The sequence below is a fragment of the Salvelinus namaycush genome, chromosome 4, assembly GCF_016432855.1.
Source record: "Salvelinus namaycush isolate Seneca chromosome 4, SaNama_1.0, whole genome shotgun sequence".
In the NCBI taxonomy this organism is placed as follows: domain Eukaryota; kingdom Metazoa; phylum Chordata; class Actinopteri; order Salmoniformes; family Salmonidae; genus Salvelinus; species Salvelinus namaycush.
In genome coordinates this window covers 31,684,823-31,711,488 of record NC_052310.1, presented here as the reverse complement: position 1 = coordinate 31,711,488, position 26,666 = coordinate 31,684,823, and the positions used below count along the sequence as shown (strand labels likewise).

General features: G+C 41.3%; 1 pseudogene; it reads left to right on the top strand.

Moving 5' to 3' along the window:
- The first annotated feature begins 501 nt into the window (after window positions 1-501).
- Window positions 502-26,666, top strand: part of LOC120045576 — a 63,319-nt pseudogene continuing 37,154 nt past the window's right edge.

Sequence of the window (26,666 nt, the reverse complement as noted above, 5' to 3'; positions counted from 1 at the left end):
CTGACAGAGCTCCGGTGTTCCTCTGGTGATGGGAGAAACCTAACCAGTTTTAACACAGTTGCAGCCAACAGTATTTTTTCACTGACAACACGTTTGTGGCGTCCGTCTTCCGTTTACACGCGTGTTCGGTGACGCAGATAGCTAGGGCGTAATTAGCACAGCTATGACTATCTTCCGTCTGTTTTCTGTGAACAAGCGCTGTAACATGGAAATATGGCTGTGTGAAAACCCTAACCCTATAAAGGTGTGTAGTAATTTAACCTTGATTTATTGCGATGCGTTTTAATGTCCAGAACGAGCATCTGGTCTCTTAACAAAGCTCCTCCGGCCAGAAAATACTATCGTCAATAGGCACTAAAGGATGTTTGTGTGCTTGAATGGGTTAGGCCTAGAGTAGAGATCTCTAAACTAATTAAGCAAACACTGGACTTATCCCATCCTCATATCTCAATCTTGTGTGGTAAACATGCTTTTGATTGAATCTCTCCGTTTCAGCTTGCGCCTTCACTGCCCTTGCAGGAGGACTTTGTGTATCACTGGAAAGCCATCACACATTACTACATAGAGACATCGGGTAATAAACAGCACTTAATAGAAATACAGTATGAGTTTCAAATCACTGTAAACATACATGGAGAATAGATGTTATTAATTATGTATTACCCGTAATGACAATGTGCATCGAAAGCAATGTTTGTTTATTTCTACCTTGTCAGATGACAAAGACCCTGTGACAGACACCAACATCCCGTCCCATCTGGAGCAGATGCTGGACATCCTGACGCAGGAGGAGTCAGAGAGAGAGTCTGGAGAGACTGGGCCCTACATGGAGTACCTGCTGCACCACAAGATCCTAGAGACCCTCTACACCCTGGGCAAGGCAGATGTAAGGGGAACAATGCCATTTTCACACTATCATGCCAACTCAAACCACACTGTGCTGGCTTGGATATTTTATTTTCACATTGTCCTTTTCAGCAACTTTAGTGGATGCGTAACCTGGCCAGCACAGTACAGCAAGACTTGGCTCAGTAGTGTGAAAAGAGTAAAATACCTCACTGCGCTCTATTGGGTAGTTAGCCCATACCAAACCATGTAAGACATACCAGATCATGTATGAAAAGTACCACAATGTTTCTTCATCTTAATCTAGTGGTGTTTTGTCGCCATCATTCCTCCGGGAATGAAGCAACAGGTCCTGAGTTTCTACACCAAGCTGCTAGGACGCATTCGCCAGCCTCTTCTGCCCCACATCAATGTCCATAGACCTGTACTGGTGAGATCCCAGAAGTTCACATGTAACATGTAGATATGCTTACTAGGGTTGGGTGATATTATGATAGCATACAGTGGGTGCTCAACTAAAAGTTTTGAGATTATGCTGCGGGATTTGGAGGTAATTTAGTACGGTACACTGCGTCACTACTTCATTGATCCAGACCAGCGCAAGCGGGAGTTAGAGCACTGATTATGCTTTTGGGTCCCAAGGTGCTAATATGTCTCTAACTGACAATGAATGTGCGACATAAACCAAATGGAAACTGATACTTGACTTGAATATTGAATTTCAATTAACTGAATGATGAGGATGAAGAAGGTGATTGAATTTAGAACAATAATGTAAGAATTGCTATTCCTCTGTCCTGCATGTTTACCCCCTTGTTTCTACTCGTCAATATTACTTACTAAAACTGTTGTTACACTAAGGTTTTTATTCTTGGAGAAACGAAAATGGTCAATTATATTCCATGATATTGTTAAGATATGTGTTGACTGAATATAATCAAGGGATGTCTGCTAAATAATCAAGTTGATGGCGCAGTCATATAGCCTCGGCACCTACATAAAGCTGAGTGACTCAGTCATTCATGGCTTTGGATCAAAATAAATAAGTACCAACATTCTTTCTGATACTCTTTAATAAAGAAATGTTTTGGTTATTATAATAGCCCATTATGGGTTATTAGCAGGACAATAGACTCTTTCCAACACCTCTCTGTATTTTGATCCTTTGTGCAAGGCAATTGGTCAGCATTAAAAACTTTGAAATCCTCTCCACAATATCGCTATGGTTTTAAACAAGCTATAGAAAGTTGCTTGCAATTTCAGTTTAGTCCACCAGAAACGACAGAACAAATAATACAACAAATATTGTGGTTAAACTCAAATAAATATACAAATTGGTAAAAAAATAATTATTGGCTGTACTAGATTTTCCGTTCATCCTGAAGGCCCTAATCTGCTCACTTAAATTTAGAGATCCTGGTCATATTGCTACAGTATGTTGTTACAGCATAACCAAAGTGAGGACAATCGGCGATCTGCTGTATACTTATGGCCTATTTTAAGCTGAAAGTCACACCTTACCAGTACTCCTCGAGCCGTTTATCTTTTAAAAAATGGCATTGCAACCAAAGAGAACAGACGAAATGGACATCGTTTTCATCAAGCCAGCTTCTTTCTATGGTGCTACCCGTTCCAGGGTTAGGACCGTAACCACCAGAGGACTTGAAAATGAGCCGGAGCTGAGAGGATCACCAAAACTAAAGGTATTTTGGTTTCAGTGCATTTTCTTAAAAAAAACTATCAATGTGTAGCCATACTGTGTAATAAAATTGATAATTAAATAAAGGTGAAATAAAAAATGATTGCGTACTAAAAACGTGAATGTGTTTTTGCAGATCATTACATACAACCAACCATCCGTGGAGATCAGTGGACAATGGGCTGCACCGAAAAAACGCATGGTTCCCATAAAAAGCTGTTCGTTTTGCTAGATTCTTAAAATGTGTTTCTGTACGCAGCATTTGTGTGTTGGAGTCACTTTTAATTCTTAGTTGATCTACCGTTTCTATCATAGGCCACTGTAATCGATGGTGGCTCAGGGCTGTACCATTCTGCTCATCTGATGAAGGTGCACATGGATCAGATTCAAACTTTGAAGACCGAGATCGAGTCATTGAAGGCAGACCAGCAGAAAGAGAAACATTATCTGAGGGCAGAGATATGAGCGACAGCTGATGCATTGGTCCAGAGCCAGGCAGTATTGGCAGAGAGTCACTCGTCATTGACAGAGAGTCAGGCGGCATTGGCGGAGAGTCAGGCGGAGAATGACGCGTTGAAGAGGGCGAGAAACGAGATGGAGTCACAATCCATACCAGGCACACCTGTGAGCTCTGGAACTCCACCTCCTACAGGCAGAGTCAACATATGTGGCGAGGTCGTCGGTTCACCCTGACATTTCCATTCTCCTTCTGACAACAGAACTGGACCAACTGCTCACCAGGCACAGCAAGGGCCGTCCGGACCGTTACGCTGTTCTGCTATTCCAAGGATGTGTAACCGAAGAGAGATACCACGAGTGGACACAGAATACCAACTGCGATGGATCCTGAGGCAAATGTGGCTCTGGGTGTTCATTATTAAAACTGTCTCAGAAGTTTCTGTCCGTGACTGATGCAACCTGAAAAAGCATTAAAGACAGAGTGACTTGAGGTCACCGAGAAAGTTTAGACATGGCCTGCTCTCCCTTATGTAAGGAATTATGAATTACTTTACCATATTTACTACAGTATGTACTGTAGGCTATGTTTACTTGTCAGACTGCACAGTAGCCTAATAAACAAATGCAGGTGGCTTCTATCTTCAAAATGCTTTAAATGCTTTATTATCCAAATGTTTAAAGTGCGTGTGGGCAACCTCATGCAACTGCAAAATGTCAGATAAAGCATATACTGTACAGTAGTGTATTTCTTAATCAGCATCTTTATGCTTTCGTTAATGAAAAAATACTCTTTCGAAATGCAAATGTTTATTTCGTTATGGATCCATAACAAATTATTTTATGGGATTAAATATCACTGAATGACAGATATTGGAACAAAGTAGGCTAATTTAGGTAAACAAAGTGTTGCTTACTGGAAAATACCAATAAAAATTAATGGAAGAGACAGCATTCAGAGGTCAAGACAGCGCTGCTCTGAGACAAGCATGGGGACTGGTCTTGATAAATCAACAAGATTTCTATTTTCACTGTATCTCCGTTTGGGTATTGGTTAGACTACAATTAGGGTGTGGAAATGTTAGGATTATTTTGCTCTTACTGTAGTACTGTAGCCTACTCCCGACCTGTCACATTGTACAGCTCCATTATGGGCTATTAGCAGGACAACAGACTCTTGCCAAGAAGGAGGGTATCGTCAAATGTATTTCTTAGTTAAGTTGGCTGTATCACAACCGGTGTAGGCCGTCATTGTAAATAAGAATTTGTTGTTAAATGACTTGCCTTGTTAAATAAAGGTCACGTTGTACAGGGTTTCGTTTTTCATTTTTCTTGGAATAGAAACACCATAATATGAATCAAATGAATGAATCTGCATTTCTTAAAATCAATCCCATATACTATGTTTTTACAAAAGGTTTTATGAGGCGACAGGGTTTTTTTGGTTTCTCTTCCTCTAAAAACAGAAATAAATCATTCTAAATAATAACCTGGCTTTATTTACAAATTAGTAAGAATGTCTCACCTCTCAGTAAGAATCGCCTTTTTCTCGCTCACTTTTGGTAATTTGAAAACAAAATAATCTCCAAAATATCATTATTTTTTAAACAAGCCATAGAAATGTGGTTGCAGTTTCAGTTTAATCCACCAGAAAAAAACGACTAAATAATACAATAAATATTGTGGTTAAACTCAAATATACTAATTGATATAAAAAAAACGTTATCAATTGGAACCTTTTAACATGTGGAAGGGAGGAAAAGTATTATTATTATTAACCATGTTTTTCACAAGCGTAGCAGGCTGTGAATTCTGCAAACAACGTTTCTAGGATGGGCTATTAGCAAGACAATATATATTGGTCATGGCTCCCGAGTGGCGCAGGCACTGCATCTCAGTGCAAGAGGCATCACTACAGTCCCTGATTCGAATCCAGGCTGTATCAAATCCGACCGTGTTTGGGCGTCCCATTGGGCGATGCACAATTGGCCCAGCATCGTCCGGTTTAGGGGAGAGTTTACCCGGCCAGGATGACCTTGTCCAAAAAATAGGCATGGTGGGCTTATGGTTTCTCTCCCTCTAAAAACAGAAATATTTTGGCCTTTATGAATATTATTTTGGCCTTTATTCAGATTACAATCGTTCACTTTAGGTTATTTGAAAACAAAATAATGTCCAAAATGTCGTTATGGTTTAAAAACAAAGCAATGGATGTTATAATGGCGTCGATGGAGATGGCAGCATCGCGACTAGCTTTTAACTTTTTATGGCTGGGGGCAGTATTGAGTAGCTTGGATGAATAAGGTGCCCAGAGTAAACTGCCTGCTACTCAGGCCCAGTTGCTAATATATGCATATTATTAGTAGATTTGGATAGAAAACACTCTGAAGTTTCTAAAACTGTTTGAATGATGTCTGTGAGTATAACAGAACTCATATAGCAGGCAAAAACCTGATTCAACCAGGAAGTGGGAAATCTGAGGTTTGTAGTTTTTCAAGTCATTGCCTATCGAATATACAGTGTCTATGGGGTTATATTGCACTTCCTAAGGCTTCCACTAGATGTCAACAGTCTTTACAACCTTGGTTGATGCTTCTACTGTGAAGTGGGGGCGAAGGAGAGCTGATTGAGTAACAGGTCTGCCAGAGTGGCATGAGCTGATCACACGCGCTCACGTGAGAGCGACCTGCGTTCCATTGCAATTCTAAAAACAAAGGAAATCTCCGGGTTGGAACATTATTGAAGATTTATGTTAAAAACATCCTAAAGATTGATTCTATACATCGTTTGACATGTTTCTACGAACTGTAATATAACTTTTTGAACTTTTCGTCTGAACTTTCGCCTGGACTTGCCCGCGCGTCGTGAGTTTGGATTGTATACTAAACGTGCAAACAAAAAGGAGGTATTTGGACATAAATTATGGACTTTAGCGAACAAAACAAACATTTATTGTGGAACTGGGATTCCTGGGAGTGCATTCTGATGAAGATCATCAAAGGTAAGTGAATATTTATAATGCTATTTCTGACTTCTGTTGCCTTCACAACATGGCGGGTATCTGTATGGCTTGGTTTTGTGTCTGAGCGCCGTACTCAGATTATTGCATGGTGTGCTTTTTTGGTAAAGCTTTTTTGAAATCTGACACAGCGGTTGCATTAAGGAGAAGTTTCTATAAAGTGCCATGCATAACACTTGTATCTTCATCAACATTTATGATGAGTATTTCTGTAAACTGATGTGGCTCTCTGCAAAATCACCAGATGTTTTGGAAGCAAAACATTACTGAACGTAACGCGCCAATGTAAACTGAGATTTTTGGATATAAATATGAACTTTATCGAACAAAACATACATGTATTGTGTAACATGAAGTCCTATGAGTGTCATCTGATGAAGATCATCAAAGGTTAGTGATTCATTTGATCTATTTCTGCTTTTTGTGACTCATCTCTTTGGCTGGAAAAATGGCTGTGTTTTTCTGTGACTAGGTACTGACCTAACATAATCATTTAGTGTGCTTTCGTCGTAAAGCCTTTTTGAAATCGGACACTGTGGTGTGATTAACAACAAGTTTATCTTTAAAATGGTGTGAAATACTTGTATGTTTGAGGAATTGTAAGTATGAGATTTCTGTTGTTTGAATTTGGCGCCCTGCACTTTCACTGGCTGTTGTCAAATCGATCCCGTTAACCTCTTACAGCTACCCCCCCCCCCTTCTTTAAATTTCTGCCTGAAGACATACCCAAATCTAACTGCCTCTAGCTCAGGCCCAGAAGCAAGGATATGCATATTCTTGGCACCATTTGAAAGAAAACACTCTGAAGTTTGTGTAAATGTGAATTGAATGTAGGAGAATATAACACAATAGATCTGCTGGTTAATTTAGAATGATATTAAAGCTCCTTAGATATTCCCACAGATCAGATTTGCCCTGATGAAAAATGCCCTCTAGATATTAATTCTAAATCGAATTATTGGCGGAGAGTCACGTCATTGAAAAACATATTTTTCGATATACTGTAGGTCTACCATAGGCGACATGAGTCTCACTAGTGTTGAGTCATGTACTGTTAAAAGTGGTGTTGGTCTTATTTATTTAAGAAGCATATTGAAGTTAGAAGCAATAGGATTTGAAGCAATTGTCAGCTATTTCAGCACTGTTTCGCGCTGCTCTGAGACAAGCATGGGGACTGGTCTTGATAAATTAATGAGATTTTATTTTCACTGAATCTCCGTTTGGGTATCGGTTAGACTATAATTAGGGTGTGGAAATGTTATGCTCTTAGTACTGTAGCCTATTCCTGACCGGTCACGTTGTACGGCGCCCGAAACACTGTAATATTAATCAAATTAATTATGCTACATTTCTTCAAATCAATCCCATATACTATATTCTTACAAAAAGGTTTTAAATTCTCTAGTACAGCCGATATTGAAGGCTATCAAATGCTTCTCAAAGATGCCCTCTAGCACAAACTAGCATTAATGGTAACAATGGCTGACAATTAAATAGCGTGCCATAGAATTCTGCGGCAGCCCGTAAGGTGTGCTGCAGTATGATGCAACTTTTACAGGAAGAACCAGTGTAGTCTATTGACAATGATTGACAACCATCGTCGATGGTGATGACATCTTGATATTGCAGACGGTGGTTTAACGTATTTGAACATGACTGGAGCCGTGCAGTAAAGGGGAGTCGGGCAGCGCACAGCAGGGCAGCACACTAGTGACATTCTGAGTAATTTGTCTATTCCAATTTGCTATAGCAATAATTATGTTATGCATAAGGCAAGAGAAGAATGTACAGTACCAGTCAAAAGTTTGGACAAACCTACGGGTTTTTCTTTATTTTTACTATTTTCTACATTCTAGAATAATAGTGAAGACGTCAAAATAAAATAACACATACGGAATCATGTAGTAACCAAAAAAGTGTTAAACAAATCTAAATATATTTGAGATTATTCAGTGGCCACCCTTTGTCTTGATGACAGCTTTGCACACTCCTGTCATTCTCTCATCCAGCTCCATGAGGTAGTCACCTGGTATTAATTTCAATTCACAGGTGTGCCTTGTTAAAAGTTAATTTGTGTTTGAGCCAATCAGTTGTGTTGTGACAAGGTAGTGGTGGTAGGGTATACAGAAGAAAAAGACCAGGTCCATATTATGGCAAGAACAGCTCAAATAAGCAACGAGAAACGATGTGAAGGTCAGTCAATCTGAAAAATTTCAGGAACTTTTTTAAAGTTTCAAGTGCAGTCGCAAAAACCATCAAGCGCTATGATGAAACTGGCTCTCATGGGCACCGCCACTGGAAAGGATGACCCAGAGTTTCCTCTGCTGCAGATAAGTTCATTAGAGTTGATTGCACCTCAGATTGCAGCCCAAATAAATGCTTCACAGAGTTCAAGTAACAGACACATCTCAACATCAACTGTGAATCAGGCCTTCATGGTCGAATTGCTGCAAAGAATCCACTACTAAAGGACACCAAGAAGAAGATACTTGATTGGGCCAAAAAACACGAGCAAAGGACATTAGACCGGTGGAAATCTGTCCTTTGGTCTGATGAGTTCAAATGTGAGATTTCTGATTCCAACCACCGTGTCTTTGTGAGACGCAGAGTAGGTGAACGGATGATCTCCGCGTGTGTGGTTCCCACCGTGAAGCATGGAGAGGGAGGTGTGGTGGTGCTTTGCTGGTGACACTGTCAGTGATTTATTTACAATTCAAGGCACATAGCTAGCCCTATTTGGTAAAAGACCAAGTCCATATTATGGTAAGAACAGCTCAAATAAGCTAAGAGAAACGACTGTCTATCATTACTTTAAGACATGAAAGTCAGTCAATCTGGAAAATGTCAAGAAATTTGAACGTTTCTTCAAGTGCAGTTGCAAAAACCATCAAGCGCTATGATGAAATTGGTTCTCACGAGGATCGCCACAGGAAAGGAAGACCCAGAGTTACCTCTGCTGCAAAGGATAAATTCAGCCGCATAAATTGCAGCCCAAAGAAATGCTTCAGAGTTAAAGGAACAGACACAGCTCAACATCAACTGTTCAAAGGAGACTGCATGAATCAGGCCTTCATGGTCGAATTGCTGCAAAGAAACCACTACTTAAGGATACCAATAATAAGAAGAGACTTGCTTGGGCCAAGAAACATGAGCAATGGACATTAGACCGGTGGAAATCTGTCGTTTTGTGTCCAAATTTGAGATTTTTGGTTCCAACCTCTTTGTGAAACACGGAGTAGGTGAACGGATGATCTCCGCATGTGTGGTTCCCACTGTGAAGCATGGAGGAGGAGATGTGATGACATGGTCAATGATTTATTTAGAATTCTAGGCATACATAACCAGCATGGCTACCACAGCATTCTGCAATGATACGCCATCCCATCTGGTTTGGGCTTAGTGGGACTATCATTAGTTTTTCAACAGGACAATGACCCAACACACCTCCAGGCTGTGTAAGGGCTATTTGAGTGATGGAGTGTGATGGAGTGCTGCATCAGATTACCTGGCCTCCACAGTCACTCGACCTCAACCTCAATGAGATGGTTTGGGATGAGTTGGACCACAGAGTGAAGGAAAAGCAGCCAACAAGTGCTCAGCATATATTGGGAACTCTTTCAAGACTGTGGGAAAAGCATTTGAGGTGAAGCTGGTTGAGAGAATGCAAAGAATCAAGGCAAAGGGTGGCTACTTTGTTTTTAACACTTTTTTGGGTTACTACATGTTATATGTTTCCTTTTTTTTACACATTCAACCCCTTTTTTATATCTCCTAGATTTAGGACAGACACTTCAAAACCTTGTTTCTTATGATTTTTGTTGTTGAGGACTGTACTTTTTTGCATTTATGAATGAATGTGTTATTCAATACGTTTCTATGGGCTTTAGAGTAAAGGCCAAAATCTATGTCGTCAGTTGTCTGTCACTCCCATCATTTGCGTGACACACAGACACACACCTGACCTGGCCATGTTGAAGCTCCACCAGAAATATTGGAAAATATTTGCCTCCACTTAGCCTCTGCCAGGGCTTTCAAAAACATTATCTTTCGTCATGATTCTTCTAGTTGTATTATGCGATTTCGTGCTATAGCCCAGCTGTGGTTGCCCAGTAGAGGGTGATATCATCGTATATCTCTTTTTATGAGTACATAATCACGATAGGACAAAGGTTGACATCGCCCATCCCTAATGTTTAACATGTAAATGGTATTTGTACACTGTTTCAGTGTGAAGCAACGTTTCTCCCTGGTTGTCTCCTTAGAAACGAATCCGTCTGTGTGGAGAGATCCTGGCTGCTCCCACAGAGAACGAGGAGATCCAGTTCCTCTGTATCGTCTGTGCCAAACTGAAGCAGGACCCCTACCTTGTTAACTTCTTCCTGGAGGTACGTATGATGTCCGTAAGATGCTACCTTTACAGAGACAGCAGAGTTGTGTTCATTAGTCACCAAATGCTCTGAATTGGAGTGAAGTAGAGGTACTATCTGTTGCAAAATGTTTTGTTAGTTTGCTCAAATGAGCTCGACCCAGGAGGTTTCAGTAAGGAGACTTGAGAGACAGCTGAACTGATGTCACACAGTGTTAATCCTTCAACAGTTTTTGTCTTGTATCTCCTTGTTCACAGAATAAAGTGAAGAGGCCTGACCCAAAGAGTCCCGGTGCAAAGGGGGTCAGAGAGGATTTGGCTTCACCAGACACAGGTCAGCCCCAGGCAAAGGGAAAGGCAGCTGAACCACCTGATGAGCCCAAGGCTGCTGCTGACCAGTCCAACAACAACAACATCAACAACTACAACATAGTCACGTCTCTCCTCAACCTCACCAAGAGCCCGGTCAGTACCTGCTCATACCACAGATCCCGGACCAGGTTACTCATACCACACTGTTATGGAATATAGTCTGTTTTGATATGAGGTTGCAGCGGGAATAGCTTCAGTTGTGTTTTTGATGTAGATTGAACTGTGTTTGTGTTGTTTTAGTAGCATTTATATTCATACTTTTCTCCTTCCCTTCCTCCCTCTCTCTGTCTTGTCTCTCAGGATGGCAGGATAGTGGTGAAGGCTTGCGAGGGTCTCATGCTGCTGGTCAGTCTGCCTGAGCCGGCCGCGGCCAAGTATCTGACGGAGAACACTGAGCTGTGTAAGCTCCTGACTGACAGACTTTCAGCCTTCTACAAGGCTCTCCCCACGTCCATGGATCCGCTGGACATTGAGACAGTGGAGTCTGTCAACTGGGGGTGAGGCTTCGTTGTCCACTATTCAAGCTACCTCTGCTCTGTCAGAGATCTGTCTGTGGTGCTATATGTGTGTCCCAAATGGCACCCTATTTAGTGCACTACTTTTTATCAGGGCCCATTATTAATGGAAACCCACAACTAAAATTTCACCTAATTGCGTCAGATGCTCCAAACGAAAACTCTGAGCCAAAGCATGGGCCAAATGTCTAACCAAATGTTTAATCTGTTGCTGTTAGTAATATTTCACTAAAACAATGAAGCGTGCGTGAGTGCGTGCATACAGTACCAGTCAAAAGTTTGGACACCTACTTATTCCAGTGTTTTAAAAAATATATATATTTTCTACATTGTAGAATAATAGTGAAGACATCAAAACTATGAAATAACACATATGGAATCATATACTAACCGAAAAAGTGTTAAAACTTCTTAAGGATCGGCGTTCCGTAAAATGGGACAGTTGTAAATCATGCAGCGCGTTATGTCAAGATCGCAGATTTTAGAGAAACAACAAATGTTGGTACATATGTGTCTTATATCAGCTGAAAGCTTAAATTATTGTTAATATAACAGAACTGTCCAATTTAGAGTATCTATTACTGCGAAAAAATGCCATGCTATTGTTTGAGGAGAGTTCCTAACAACAAAACACTTTTTTCACCGCGATAGGTTTGATAAATTCACCTCTGAAGGTGAATTGTGTACTTAAATTAGAGCAAGATTTCAAAATGTATCATCCAAAGGGTCCCAGAGATAACATGAGGTGTCGTTTTGTTAGATAAAATAATTTTTCATATCCTAAAAAGGTCCATATAGCTTGCACGATCGATTTTGTATTTCCACTCGTTCAATTTGCAAAGAAAGGAATCTGAAAATCTCACCCTAAACGTTATTTCAACGAGTCAAATCACGTTCGTATCTATTCCTCAGAGATCCTAGAAAGTAACAAGACTTCACTATTTCATTAGGGGTGTAGTATATCCTATAGGACACCATATTTGGTCAGAGAGCAACGCCTTCATGGCACGCCTATGACGCGAGAGGCCATCACTTGAACAACTGTATCTTTGTCAAATAATCGGTGTCAAACAAGCTAGCTAGATAGCCAATGAGCTGGGCTTTAGGGGAGTATCCGGAAAACAGGTATATGTCGTAAAATGTAGCTACTAACCTTGTACGACAGCATGCCTTTTCATTTTTGACAAAAATTATAAGTATATTCAGTTATGAAGTTATGAAAACTGTTTTTTTGTGCAAATGTTGAACTTATAATATGGCTACTAATACTTGGAAAGCTAAATCAAAGTCCAAGTATACAGATTTGTTGATATTCTTCAAAGTAGCCACACTTTGCCTTGATGACAGCTTTGCACACACTTGGCATTCTCTCAACCAGCTTCATGAGGTAGTCGCCTGTAATGCATTTAAATGAACAGGTGTGCCTTGAGAAATGACAGTCTATCATTACTTTAAGACATGAAGGTCAGTCAATCCGGAAAATGTTAAGAACTTTGAACGTTTCAAGTGCAGTCGCAAAAACCATCAAGCGCTTTGATGAAACTGGCTCTCATGAGGACCGCCACAGGTAAAGAAGACCAAGAGTTACCTCTGCTGCAGAGGATAAGTTTGAGTTACCAGCCTCAGAAATTGCAGACAAAATAAATGCTTCAGAGTTCAAGTAACAGACACATCTCAACATCAACTGTTCAGAGGAGACGGCGTGAATCAGGCCTTCATGGACACCAATAAGAAGAAGAGACTTGCTTGGGCCAAGAAACACGAGCAATAGACATTAGACCGGTGGAAATCTTTCCTTTGGTCTGATGAGTCCAAATTTTTGATTTTTGCTTCCAACCGCCGTGTCTTTGTGAGATGCAGAGCAGGTGAACGGTGTGGTTCCCACTGTGAAGCATGGAGGAGGAGATGTGATGGTGTGGGGATGCTTTGCTGGTGATATGGTCAATGATTTATTTAGAATTCTAGGCATACATAACCAGCATGGCTACCACAGCATTCTGCAGCGATACGCCATCCCATCTGGTTTGGGCTTAGTGGGACTATCATTAGGTTTTCAACAGGACAATGACCCAACACACCTCCAGACTGTGTAAGGGCTATCTGACCAAGAAGGAGAGTTATGGAGTGCTGCATCAGATGACCTGGCCTCCACTATCACCCAACCTTAACCCAATTGATGGTTTGGGATGAGTTGGACCGCTGAGTGAAGGAAAAGCAGCCAACAAGTGCTCAGCATATGTGGGAACTCCTTCAAGACTGTTGGAAAAGCATTCGAAGTGAAGCTGGTTGAGAGAATGCCAAATTTAAGGCAAATCTGTCATCAAAGGGTGGTTACTTTGAAGAATCTCAAATATAAAATATTTGATTCTATATTTGTTATTTCATAGTTTTGATGTCTTCACTTTTATTCTACAATGTAGAAAAACCCTTGAATGAGTCCAAACTTTTGATTGGTACAGTATATCTTTTTTCATACTTTAATTTTTTTTTAGTATTTTTTTTTTTTAGATCTGGCTACTGTTCCCCTGCAGTACCTCAGTACTCCACTTTAAGAACACCAACCATAGTAGTGCGCAATATACTCTTTATGTTTTATTAGTGAATGGTCTGCTAAGGAAGAATTGATTTATCAAATCAGTGTAATGACTTATCAATGTTTGCTTGCACTGGACACTTAACAAGCTACATTAGACCCCATCAGTCTAAAAGCCCCACCTGAGAGAAACCTATAGCCAAACAGTGGCCACAGTTCAGAATAGAAACATTCCATGATTCCTCAGTTAAAACACACCAATCTGTGTTAAGACAACTACAGAATGAATATGCATCTTCTTTTTTTATGTAACCTTTATTTAACTAGGCAAGTCAGTTAAGAGCAAATTCTTATTTCCAATGATGGCCTACTGGGGAACAGTTCAGGGGCGGAACATCATATTTTTACCTTGTCAGCTCGGGGATTCGATCCAGCAACCTTTCGGTTACTGGCCCAATGCTCTAACCACTAGGCTACCTGCCGCCACATCTTGATCAATTAAGGATCAGAATTTGAAAAGTATAATATTTAAATTGTCTCTGTTGCAGACTGGACGTGTATAACATGAAGGATGATGCTGCAATCTTCACTGGGAAGCGAGCACTCATCTCATTCCTATCTTGGCTCGATTACTGCGACCAGCTCATCAAAGAGCCACAGAAGGTACAGAGCAACAACATTGACACACCATTGACTGGTAAATGCTTTAAATAGAAGAGTGGCTTGAAAAAAGTTCCTTACATTCTTTGGGGAACAACAAAGACAGAAGATGATACAATTAGCTATACATACAAGACTCGCATTACATACATTTTCTATCATGAGTTTTTATATCAGTGACTTTTGGAGTAATGAAATGTTTCCTGGTCTTGTACCCTCAGACTGCAGCTGCAGTGTTGGCTAAAGCAGTGAGAAAGATGTTCTTTGTGACGGTCATGGAGCCCCAGCTGATGCAGACGTAAGTCCCCATTCAGAATCATCAGGGGAACACTCATAGATGCCTCTTTGTTTGTGTGTGTGTGTATGTCTGCCCAATACATCCATTGACATTGAAAGAAGACTTGGTCATATGCCAATACACGTCCTTCAGTGATGAGACATTGTTATGGGGATGTGGGTATAATCTAGGGCTGACTGACCCCAATTAGTCGACTGGTCGATTGTTTGGTCGACCAATATTTTTTTAGTCGAGCAGGAGCAAATATATATATCTATATATTTTTTTTTTATTGCACAAGAGAGACACCGGTCTTATTCGTGCCCATCTCAGTGAACTAATCCATTGTGGAGGCCAAGACTAATCCTTTGCGGAGGCCGCAAGGATAGCACAGTTCAAGAAGAAGGGTAGTGTGGCTAAAATGCACAATGCACGTCTCTCTCCAGAATGCGACCTCTCCCGCCAATTTGTGCACATTCATTGTTTCGTAACTTCACTGTGTGAAGTGTTTGCGTTTGATTGTTAGTGTCTATCAATTCCCCATTACATACAGTACCAGTCAAAAGTTTGAACACACCTAATCATTCTAGGGTTTTTCTTTATTTTGACTATTTTCTACATTGTAGAATAATAGTGAAGACATTAACACTATGAAATAACACACATGGAATCAGGTAGCAACCAAAAAAGTGTTAAACAAATGGAAATATATTTGAGATTTGAGATTTAAAAAAAAAAAAAAAAAATGTTTTATTAGGATCACCATTAGCTAACGCCATAACGCTAGCTAATCTTCCTGGGGTCCAACATCAGTTAACAAGACATTACAAACCACAAATCAAGACTTCACAAACATTTAGCAAGTAGACAATACAGACAATTAAAATACCTGACAGGAAACACATTTAACATTCAGTTGATGCTTTCTATTTCCTGGTCTATCGCATTAGATATTATTTTTTTTCTTTTTTTCTTGAAGTTGGATTTACTTTTTGCCTGAGAAATATGGATTGGTAAAGAGTTCCATTCAGCTATGGCTCTATATAAAACTGTAGATTTAGGGCGATTTGTCCTTGGTTTAGGTTGTCTTGGCTGCCCTGAATTTGCCTGTCTGGTTTGGTGGTTTTGCGTGTTGCTAGTAACTTTCCTGAAAAATACTTTTTTTGTTGAAAAATGTAGCATTCCTAAAGAAAATCAGAAGACTGGATAGTAATTTGTTTTTAACATGAAGCCATGAGAGATTGTGATGCATTTGGATAGTATTCATACAGATAGAGCAATGAAGAGCTAATCTGGCAGCCGTTTTTAGCGATTTTTAGCTTTTTTATATCTTTCTTTTCTGTAGATGTCCATATAACTGGACAGTACTCTAAGTGTGATAGGACCAGGGATTGAATCACCTGATTCAGTGTGATAGATGTTACATACTCTGAACATTTTCTTGTAACAGCAATTCCCTTGCCCATCTTAATAACAATATTATCTATGTATTCTGACCATCATAAAGCTGTGTCCAACATGACGCCTAGTAGTTTTGTTTTTTTCTCTTGCTCTACATGCGTTCTATTCATCAACAAATTCAATTCGGGATCATCAGCAAGCATATATCTTGAACCAAATACAATACAATTCGTTTTAGAAATGTTCAACACCAATTTGTTCATATCAACCCAATCAGACACCATTCTTAGTTCACTGCTCAGTACATCTGTTAGCTCATTACATTCGGATGCTGCGCTATACATTGTAGTCATCAGCATACATGGCCACTCTTGCTTTGTTCATTACTAAAGGTAAATCATTAGTAAAAAGAGTAGAGAAGTGGTCCTAGGCAACTTCCTTGAGGAACACCACAGTGTAAATCTTTACTGTTTGAAAGCTACCATTAAGAACACTTTTTGCCTTATCCTGGATAGATGGCCTTCCATCCAGGATAGAGCTGCAGACTGAAAACCATAACATTTGAGTGGATTTAGTAACAGTTCATGATCAATTACATCAGAAGCAGCACTGAAATCTAGCAACACTGCACCAACTGACTTCCTGTCATCCATACTCTTTAACCAATCATCTGTCATTTGTGCTAAGGCCGTACTCGTAGAAGTACTCGTAGAATGCCCTTCTTTATATGCATGCAGGAAACTCGTTATCAGACCATTACGTGAGAAATAATCCTTGATTTGTACAGATAAATTGTTTTCAAATAATTTACATAACACACATATAGGACGACTATTAGGACCAGTGAATGCAGATTTTTTTATCCTTAGGTAGTGGAATAACCTTTGACTCTTCCCAGACTTCTGGGAACACCCCATACATCAAGCATTTATTAAAAATATGAGAGATTGGGGTAGATATTTGGTTAACTGTAACGCTAAGCAATTTGGCATCAAGATTATCTGTACCAGGTGACTTGACATCCAAAAGAGACAACAGCATCCTTTCTAACTTTTTCCTCTTGATGAAATTCAAACATGCATTGCCTTTTCCTTCATTATACAATCTTGTACAAGGGTATATGACATGAAGACATCAGTTGGAATCATAGCATTCCTCAACTTGTCCACTTTGCCTGTAAAATATTCATTAAAGTAGTTTGCGATGTCATGTGGTTTTGTAATAAATATACCCTCTGATTCAACAAAAGAGGCGGACATGTTCGAATTCCTACCCATAATAGTGTTCAACTTTCTCCACAGTTTTCCCCCATCACCCTTTACTTCATCAATTTGTGCTGATAGAATCCCTTCTTTCCTTTGTTTAGCTTGGTCACAAGATTTCTTAATTTACAATAACTTAGCTTATCAAACAGTGCACCAGATTTATCTGCTACTTTTTTGACATAACGTTGAGTCATTAAATTTCTCAGCTCATCATCAATCCATGGGGCACCGTTTGACCTCACGGTGCATTTCCTTAAAGGGGCATGCTTATCAGCTATACTCATAAATCAAATCAAATTGATTTATAAAGCCCTTCTTACATCAGCTGATATCTCAAAGTGCTGTACAGAAACCCAGCCTAAAACCCCAAACAGCAAGCAATGCAGGTGTAGAAGCACGGTGGCTTGGAAAAACTCCCTAGAAAGGCCAGAACCTAGGAAGAAACCTAGAGAGGAACCAGGCTATGAGGGTGGCCAGTCCTCTTCTGGCTGTGCCGGGTGGAGATTATAACAGAACATGGTCAAGATGTTCAAATGTTCATAGATGACCAGCAGGGTCAAATAATAATAATCACAGTGGTTGTCGAGGGTGCAACAGGTCAGCACCTCAGGAGTAAATGTCAGTTGGCTTTTCATAGCCGATCATTCAGAGTATTGCTACCGCTCCTGCTGTCTCTAGAGAGTTGAAAACAGCAGGCCTGGGACAGTTAGCACATCCGGTGAACATGTCAGGGTTCCATAGCCGCAGGCAGAACAGTTGAAACTGGAACAGCAGCACGGCCAGGTGGACTGGGGACAGCAAGGAGTCATCAGCCCATGTAGTCCTGAGGCATGGTCCTAGGGCTCAGGTCCTCCGAGAGACAGAGAGAGAATTAGAGGGAGCATACTTAAATTCACACAGAACACCGGATAAGACAGGAGAAATACTCCAGATATAACAGACTGACCCTAGCCCCCCGACACAAACTACTGCACCATAAATACTGGAGCCTGAGACAGGAGGGGTCGGGAGACACTGTGGCCCAATCCGACGATACCCCCGGACAGGGCCAAACAGGCAGGATATAACCCCACCCACTTTGCCAAAGCACAGCCCCCACACCATTAGAGGGATACTTCAACCACCAACTTACCATCCTGAGACAAGGCAGAGTATAGCCCACAAAGATCTCCGCCACGACACAACCCAAGGGGGGGGGCCCAACCCAATGAATAATTTCATAAACAAACTTAGTGACATTTCAGGATCATCCTTACTACACACTTCTAACCATTGCACATTCTTAATCTCATCCACAAATGAGTCCTGATTGAACCCTCTGTAGGACCTTCGGTAGATTACCTTAGGCAAAGCATCCACCCTTTGCCTTGATGACCGCTTTGCACATTCTTGGCATTCGCTCAACCAGCTTCATGAGGTAGTCACCTGGAATGCATTTCAATTAACAGGTTCACCTATTGTTAAAAGATAATTAGTGGAATTTCTTTCCTTAATGCGTTTGAGCCTATCAGTTGTGTTGTGACATGGTAGAGGTGGTATACAGAAGATAGCCCTATTTGGTAAAAGACCAAGTCCATATTATGGTAAGAACAGCTCAAATAAGCAAAGACATGAAAGTCAGTCAATCTGGAAAGTTTCAAGAAATTTGAATGTTTCTTCAAGTGCAGTTGCAAAAACCATCAAGCGCTATGATGAAATTGGTTCTCACGAGGATCGCCACAGGAAAGGAAGACCCAGAGTTACCTCTGATGCAAAGGATGAATTCAGCCACATAAATTGCAGCCCAAAGAAATGCTTCAGAGTTCAAGGAACAGACACATCTCAACATCAACTGTTCAAAGGAGACTGCATGAATCAGGCCTTCGTGGTCGAATTGCTGCAAAGAAACCACTACTTAAGGACACCAATAAGAAGAAGAGACTTGCTTGGGCCAAGAAACATGAGCAATGGACATTAGACCGGTGGAAATCTGTCCTTTTGAGTCCAAATTTGAGATTTTTGGTTCCAACCTCTTTGTGAAACAGATGATCTCCGCATGTGTGGTTCCCACTGTGAAGCATGGAGGAGGAGATGTGATGGTGTGGGGATGCTTTGCTGGTGACATGGTCAATGATTTATTTAGAATTCTAGGCATACATAACCAGCATGGCTACCACAGCATTCTGCAGCGATACGCCATCCCATCTGGTTTGGGCTTAGTGGGACTATCATTTGTTTTTCATCAGGACAATGACCCAACACACCTCCAGGCTGTGTAAGGGCTATCTGACCAAGAAGGAGAGTTATGGAGTGCTGCATCAGATGACCTGGCCTCCACAATCACCCAACCTTAACCCAATTGAGATGGTTTGGGATGATTTGGACCGCTGAGTGAACGAAAAGCAGCAAACAAGTGCTCAGCATATGTGGGAACTCCTTCAAGACTGTTGGAAAAGCATTTGAGGTGAACCTGGTTGAGAAAATGCCGAGAGTGTGCAAAGCTGTCATCAAGGCAAAGGGTGGCTACTTTGAAGAATCTCAAATATAAAATATATTTTGATTTGTTTAACGTTTTTTTTTGGTTACTACATGATTCTATATGTGTTATTTCATAGTTTTGATGTCTTCACTATTATTCTACAATGTAGAAAATAGGAACAATACATGTATTTATTTTTTGCCAATTTAGTCCATGTGCTTTGATCGGAGCACTCCTGTCAATGTTGAGTAAGGACGTGCACCTGATTACGCTAGAAGTAGGCCTATAGGCTACCTGGCCTGCGCGCAAATGTAGGCATATAAATGTGATCTGATAGTATTTCTGATTGGCTTAACGCCCCATCACTAATGAGCTGTGGAGCTTCTCAATGTTTTCTTCACCTCAAACAGCAAGCAAATAAGTCTGTTTTTACATCCGTTGAGAAGGACAATTGTTCCTCAATGTATTTAAAAAATCTTTCCAGCTTTCTCCCTTTCGATAACCACTTAGCGTGAAAGGGGAAAATGTCATGCTCTAATCCAGTGGAAATGTCATAAAGTCGGCCTACCTGATTACTTATCCAGTGAGCTCGGGACAGACATAGCCTACAGCTGTGTCTGTCCAGAGCTCACTGGAGCAGGAAACTCTGAGGGCTCAGAATATATTATACAATGTTTCAAGTTTCTTAGCACAGCTTCAGGTTGGACCCAAGTTAATAGTTGTTACAATGTTTCAAGTTCATTGCAGACAGGCCATGCGTAGCCAATGGGATTCATGATATTTATTTTTATCAGGATATGTTCTACCTTCAGGCTGCATGTTTTTGTTTGTTGGCTTCATAGGTAATTTTTTTACGTCGTTGGCATTGGCAATTTTAGGTTTGTATAACTTTCATTTAGATTTGGATAGAATTTAGTTTTACCACGACAATGTTTTTGCGATACGACAATGTTATTATAAATGAAATGAAACTGTTCCACGAAAATGTGCATATCAAAACCATAACTGGCAGGCAAGATCAGTAGAAATGGTAAGATAAATTGGAATTCCAAATAAGAAAGGTTGCCGACTCCTCATGTAGCCTATTACCGGCAACTTCAGGAGAGTAACTGCAGTATCTGCCAAGCCAGTAGGAGTGGGAGTTTTTTTCTTTTGGTTATCTTGATCTTTGGTTCCCTCTTGAGTCATTGGAGTCTTATTTCATCAAACAGTGTGCATGCTCAGTGCATGAATAGTTGATTTTATTAAAACGCATAAACTCAGCAAAAAAATATACCTTTTTCAGGACCCTGTCTTTCAAAGATAATTTGTAAAAATCCAAATAACTTCACAGATCTTCATTGTAAAGGGTTTAAACAATGTTACCCATGCTTGTTCAATGAACCATAAACAATTAATGAACATGCACCTGTGGAACGGTCGTTAAGACACTAACAGCTTACATACGGAAGGTTACAGTTATGAAAACTTAGGACACTAAAGAGGCCTTTCTGACTCTGAAAAACACCAAAAGAAAGATTCCCAGGGTCATGCTCATCTGCGTGAACGTGCCTTAGGCATGTGCAAGAAGGCATGAGGACTACAAATGTGGCCAGGGCAATAAATTGCAATGTCTGTACTGTGATACGCCTAAGACAGCGCTACAGGGAGACAGAACGGATAGCTGATCGTCCTCGCAGTGTCAGACCATGTGTAACAACACCTGCACAGGATCGGTACATCCGAACATCACACCTGCGGGACAGGTACAGGATGGCAACAACTGCCCGAGTTACACCAGGAACGCACAATCCCTCCATCAGTGCTCAGACTGTCCGCAATAGGCTGAGAGAGGCTGGACTGAGGGCTTGTAGGCCTGTTGTAAGGCAGGTCCTCACCAGACATCACCGGCAACAATGTCGCCTATGGGCACAAACCCACCGTCGCTGAACCAGACAGGACTGGCAAAAAGTGCTGACGAGACAGGGTTTTGTCTCACCAGGGGTGATGGTCGGATTCGTGTTTATCGTCGAAGGAATGAGCGTTACACCGAGGCCTGTACTCTGGAGCGGGATCGATTTGGAGGTGGAGGGTCCGTCATGGTCTGGGGCGTTGTGTCACAGCATCATCGGACTGAGCTTGTTGTCATTGCATGCAAATCTCAACGCTGTGCGTTACAGGGAAGACATCATCCTCCCTCATGTGGTACCCTTCCTGCAGGCTCAACCCTACATGCTCGTTCTGTGCACGATTTCCTGCAGGACAGGAAGGTCAGTGTTCTGCCATGGCCAGCGAAGTGCCCGGATCTCAATCCAATTGAGCACATCTGGGACCTGTTGGATCGGAGGGTGAGGGCTAGGGCCATCCCCCCCCCCAGAAATGTCCGGGAACTTGCAGGTGCCTTGGTGGAAGAGTGGGGTAACATCTCACAGCAAGAACTGGCAAATCTGGTGCAGTCCAAGAGGAGGAGATGCACTGCAGTACTTAATGCAGCTGGTGGCCACACCAGATACTGACTGTTACTTTTGATTTTGACCCCCCCTTTATTCTTTCACATTATTCCATTTCTGTTAGTGTGGAACTTGTTCAGTTTGTGTCTCAGTTGTTGAATCTTATGTTCATACAAATATTTACACGTGTTAAGTTTGCTGAAAATAAACGCAGTTTACAGTGAGAGGACGTTTCTTTTTTTTGCTGAGTTTATATGGAAAAATGCTCGTTTTCACATTTCTACCGTTCGATTGGTCAAAAGAACAGACGGCTTTCGGTCAACCAAGCTTTCTTTTGGGCGGGGACAGCCCTATTATAATCATATAATTAAATGGAATAGAACAGTCATTTAATTTATCTTTGAGTATAATGCTGTGACAGTGGTTGTCAGTGTCCCTTTTTCCCCTGTGTAGGTCGGAGGTGGGCATCCTGACCTCCACAGCTCTGCTGAACAGGATCATCCGCCAGGTGACCTCAGAGGCCCTGCTGCAGGAGATGGTCTACTTCCTGCTGGGGGACCAGAGACCCTCTCCACCATTGCACAGAACCCCCTCCGACACAGACTCATCGAGCTCTGTGACCACCTGTCAGACGAGGTACAGTGCCTAGTGAAAGACAGTTGTCACATTTTGCTGCCTAATATTTAAATCTAAAAAGGGATTACGTAAGTTTTTTTCCTACTGATCTATACAATCTACTTCACATATTTGTATCATGTAGAATGGCGCAGGAGAGGATAGCTGATGTTTTACATGCTCCTAACCAACTGTGCTATTTTGTTAGTTTTTTTGCGTTGTTTGTAACTTTATTTTAAACTTATTTTGTACATAATGTTGCTGCTACCGTCTCTTATGACGAAAATTACTTCTGGACATCAGAACAGCGATTATTCACCTCGAACTGGAAGAAGATTTTTCCTTTAACACGTCCGTGTCCGATGCGAAGGATATACTGCTTTCTCAGGTACAGGCCCAAATCCCTGTCATTTGTCTGACGAAAAGATGGAGAAAAAGGGGGCGGAGGTCGGGCTGCCTTCTGAGAATTCGGAGACGAGCGAGTTAACTCTCACTGCCATCTGTTCTGTTGGCCAACGTGCAATCATTGGAAAATAAAATTGATGACCTTAAGATCAAGATTATCCTACCAACGGGACATTAAAAACTGTAATATCTTATGTTTCACCAAGTCGTGGCTGAACGACGAAACCGATAATATAGAGCTGGCAGGATTTTCCATGCACCGGCAGGACAGAGAAGCTACATCTGGTAAGACTAGGGGTGGGGGGGTGTCTATTTGTCAATAACAGCTGGTGCGCAATGTCTAATATTAAAGAAGTCTCGATGTATTGCTCCCCTGAGGGTAGAGTACCTTATGATAAGCTGTAGACCACACTATCTACCAAGAGAGTTCTCATCTATATTATTCGAGCCGTCTATTTACCACCACAGACCGATGCTGGCACTAAGACCGCACTCAACCAATTCTATAAGGCCATAAGCAAACAAGAAAATGCTCATCCAGAAGTGGCGCTCCTAGTGGCCGAGGACTTTAATGCAGGCAAACTTAAATCTGTTTGACCTAATTTCTACCAGCATGTCACATGTACAACCAGAGGGGAAAAAACTATAGACCACCTTTACTCCACATACAGAGATGCATATAAAGCTCTCCCCCGCCCTCCATTTGGCAAATCTGACCATAATTCTATCCTCTTGATTCCAGGCTTACAAGCAAAAACTAAAGCAGGAAGTACCAGTGACTCACTCAATACGGAAGTGGTCAGATGACGTGGATGCTACGCTACAGGACTGTTTTGCTAGCACAGACTAGAATATGTTCCCGGATTCATCCAATGGCATTGAGGAGTATACCACCTCAGTCACCGGATCATCAATAAGTGCATTGACGATGTCGTCCCCACAGTGACTGTACGTACATATCCCAACCAGAAACCATGGATTACAGGCAACATCCGCATCGAGCTAAAGGCAAGAGCGGCAATTAATCTGGGACACTTATAAGAAATCCCGCTCTGCCCTCTGACGAACCATCAAACAAGCAAAGCATCAATACAGGATTAAGATTGAATCATACTATACCGGCTCTGACGCTTGTCAGATGTGGCAGGGCTTGAAAACTGCGACCTGGCCAAGTTTGTCAACTGCGACCTGGCCAAGATAAAGCAAAGCAGTGCGACAAAAACAACAACACAGAGTTACACATAAACAAACGTACAGTCAATAACATAATATTACCAGGACGTGTACTCAAAAGCATGAGTGGACCAACTGGCATGTGTCTTTGCTGTCATTTTCAACCTCTCTCTGACCGAGTTTGTAATACCTACATGTTTCAAGCAGACCACCATAGTCCCTGTGCCCAAGGAAAGGAATGTAACCTGCCTAAATGATTACCGCTCCGTAGCACTCATGTCGGTAGCCATAAAGTGCTTTGAAAGGCTGATCATGGCTCACATCAACAGCATCCTCCCGGATTCCCTAGAATCACTCTAATTCGCATACCGCCCCAACATATCCACAGATGTCTCAATCGCACTCCACACTGCCCTTTCCCACCTGGACAAAAGGAACACCTATGTGAGAATGCTGTTCATTGACTACAGCTCAGCGTTCAACACCATGGTGCCAACGAAGCTCATCACTAAGCTAAGGACTCTGGGACTAAACACCTCCCTCTGCAACTGGATCTTGGACTTCCTGACGGGCCGCCCCCCCCAGGTGGTAAGGGTAGGCAACAACACGTCTGCCACGCTGATCCTCAACTCTGGGCCCCTCAGGAGTGTGTTCTTAGTCCCTTCCTGTACTCCCTGTTAATCCACGACTGCGTGGCCATACACAACACCAACACCATCATTAAGTTTGCTGACAACATAACAGTAGTAGGCCTGATCACCGACAACGATGAGACAGCCTATAGGGAGGAGGTCAGAGAACTGGCAGTGTGGTGCCAGGACAACAACCTCTCCCTCAATGTGAGCAAGACAAAGGAGCTGATCTTGGGCTACAGAAAAATGCGGGCCGAACAGGCCCCCATTAACATCGACGGGGCTGTAGTGGAGCGGGTCGAGAGTTTTCAAGTTTCTTGGTGTCCACATCACTAACAAACTATCAATGTCCAAACACACCAAGACAGTCGTGAAGAGGGCATGACAACACATTTTTCCCCTCAGGAAAGAAAGATTTGGCATGGGTCCCCAGATCCTCAACAAGTTCTAAATATTTATTTAGGTGATAAATATTTTCTTAAACTCTTTCTTGAACTGCACTGTTGGTTAAGGGCTTGTAAGTAAGCATTTCACGCTAAGGTTGTATTCGGCACATGTGACAAAGTTTGATTTGACATATTTCAAAGTCAAATTCACATTAGAATTAATTAATTAAAAATAGAAAACGAAGATGTCTGAATTGCATATGTCTTCACACCCCAGAGTTTAATACTTGTTTGAAGCACCTTTTGCAGCAATTATAGTTGTGAATCGTGTTGAAAAAGATTTCACCAACTTTGCACAACTCTTGGAGCAACATATATCCATTGTTTTTGACAGAATTGCTCAAGGTCAGTCAATTTGGTTGGGGATCATTAATCAACATCAGTATTTAAAGTCTTATTGAACAGATTTATGTCAACACTGAGTGACACTGGACCAATCAGGGACCCTCAACACCTCTTGGAACGCCATTCTGGTGTGTCTTTAGTCTTAAAATGTGCATACTTGTATTTTTCAGTGAAACAATTATCTCCTTACCATACTCAAAGGGATATTCAGTGTCTTGGAATTATTTTGTAACCTCCCCTGACATGTGCATGCCTAAAAATGTATCACTAACATGTTTTAAAAGCATTGGTGGCTCTGAGGTTGAATTATTGTTTGAAAGACAGAGGACGTTTTTATTGAATCATCATAACCACTACTTGGTGTCTTCGGAAAGTATTCAGACCCTTTGACTTTTTCCACATTTTGTTATGTTACAACCTTATTAAAAAATGGATTAAAAAAGTAATAAAATAAAGAAATCCTTAGCAATCTACACGCAATACCCCATAATGACAAAGTGTAAAACAGAAATACTTATTTACATAAGTATTCAGACCCTGCTATGAGACTCGAAATTGAGCTCAGGTGCATCCTGTTTCCATTGATCATCCTTGATGTTTCTATAACTTGATTGGAGTCCACCTGTGGTAAATTCAATTGATTGGACATGATTTGGAAAGGCACAAACCTGTCTATATAAGGTCCCACAGTTGTTAGTGCATGTCAGAGCAAAACCAAGCCATGAGGTCGAACGATTTGTTCATAGAGCTCCGA